Source organism: Eumetopias jubatus, unplaced genomic scaffold (genome assembly GCF_037043125.1).
Source record: "Eumetopias jubatus isolate StellerSeaLion01/CBP00866 unplaced genomic scaffold, mEumJub1_p1.0 scaffold_9, whole genome shotgun sequence".
Lineage (NCBI taxonomy): Eukaryota > Metazoa > Chordata > Mammalia > Carnivora > Otariidae > Eumetopias > Eumetopias jubatus.
In genome coordinates, this window is record NW_028274815.1 from 94,542,093 (window position 1) to 94,544,181 (window position 2,089).

Sequence of the window (2,089 nt, forward strand, 5' to 3'; positions counted from 1 at the left end):
TACTCCAAATATTTCGTTTCTGTTTCTCTCTCTCTGTCTCTATATATATACTACACATATGTATATTGGTGTGTATAGGCATACATAAGCATACATATGTAGATACTTGTAATTGTATAGCTAATTGTCTAGAAAGGAATGCACCCAACATTGATCACTTCTTGACTTGGAAAAGGGAAATGGTCAAAGAAACTATCTTTAGCCTCGTCTGTAATGATTTGCTTAAATGATTTTTTGGGGGGATACTGTATACTTTATTGATGGTACATGACAAGGTAGGGGCTCCCAAGCCCCTTCCTTCTTCAAGGGGTCTGGGATAGAAACTGTGGAGGTCAAGAGATTCTCAGTGTGTTGGGGGATGAGTTGAGGCAAGGACTCCCCAGCTGCTGAGGGCCTCTGTCTTCCTCTTGCTCTTGCTGGGGCTGGTGGTCCAGAGGGCTCTCTTACTCCTTGGAGGCCTTGTGGACCATAAGATCCACATAGCACCATATAGCACCATCCGGTTGCTATAACCAAATTTATTGTCATACCAGGAAATGAGGTGGACAAAGTGGTCATTGAGAGCAATGCTAGTCCCAACATTGAAGGAGGAAGAGTGGGTGTCACTGTTAAAGTCGCAGGAGACAACCTGGTTCTCAGTGTAGCCCTGAATGCCCTCGAGGGACCCTCTGGTGCCTGCTTCACCACCTTCTTGATGCTGCCATATTTGGCAGCTTTTTCCAGGTGGCAGGTCAGATCCATGACTGACACATTGAGGGTGGGGACACAGAAGGCCATAACAGTGAGCTTCCCATTCACCTCAGGGATGACCTTGCCTAAAACCTTGGCAGTGCCAGTAGAAGTAGGGATGATGCTCTGGGCAGCCCCCCAGCCATCACGCCATTTCTGGGTGGCAGCAATTGCATGAACTGTGGTCATGAGTCCCTCCACGATGCTGAGGTTGTCATGGATGACCTTGGCCAGAGGGGCCAAGCAGTTGGTGGTGCAGGAGGCATTGCTGACAATCTTGAGGGAGTTGCCATACTTTTCACGGTTCATGCCCATCACAAACATGGCGGCATCAGCAGAATGGGCAGATATGATGACCTTGTTGGCTCCACCCTTCAAGTGAGCCCCAGCCTTCTCCATGGTGGTGAAGACCCCAGTGGACTCCACAACATACTCAGCACCAGAATCAGCCCCGTTTGATGGGGAGATCTCACTCCTGGAAGATGGAGATGGGCTTTCCATTGATGACAAGTTTCCCTTTCTCAGACTTGATTGTGCTGTGGAATTCACCGTGGGTGGAATCATACTGGACCATGTAGACCATGTAGTTGGGATCAATGAAGGGGTCATTGATGGTGACAATATCCACTCTGCCAGAGTGAAAGGCAGACCTGGTGACCACGTGCCCAATAAGGCCAAATCCATTTACTCTGAACTTCACCATCATGTTTTGGGACACGGCTGGCACTACACCAGAAGATGTGGCTGTCTGTCGAACAGGGAGGAGCAGAAAGCCATGATTTTTTTAAATATACATTTTTATTGTAATATTGTTGGGAGGCAATTTTCCACAGGTCTTGTATTTATACTTCATGTCTTGTGAGCAGAGGCACCAACAGCTTTTGTTCCAGACTATCTGTTCAAAGATGTCTTAGGGGAAGACAGGAATGGTCTCTCTCTGAGACAAGGCTAGGTTTGTCTGCTGGTCGATGTAGTAAAGATAATATCCCCCTCTGGGACAAAGATTGAGCAGTTTGCTTGCAGCCACTTTAAAAGACTGAGATTTCCTAATCCTAGGGTCCCTCGGGTCTGCTGCAAACCCAGTGTGTATGCCGCATCCACCTGGGCTCACCTCCATGTCACCCCCATGGTACTTAGGGGTCAAAGGGAACTGATGCAAACATGAAGCCCATGATTTCTGAGAGCAATAAAGTCCTTTGTCTCTGACCTGGGAGTCTCATATCTTCCACTGGCATCCATGAGATTGTGGCAGGCTAAAATGTCAGCATGTTCACAGTGCAATGTAAATATTGAATAAGTAGACTCACACGTGTAACCAGCACCAGATCCAGGAAAAGACCATTACTAGCATCACAGAAAT

At 47.4% G+C, this 2,089-nt stretch overlaps 1 pseudogene; it reads right to left on the reverse strand.

Moving 5' to 3' along the window:
- Positions 1-443: 443 nt before the first annotated feature.
- LOC114224533 (glyceraldehyde-3-phosphate dehydrogenase pseudogene) lies at positions 444-1,432 on the reverse strand (annotated as a pseudogene).
- Between the last annotated feature and the right edge of the window lie 657 nt (positions 1,433-2,089).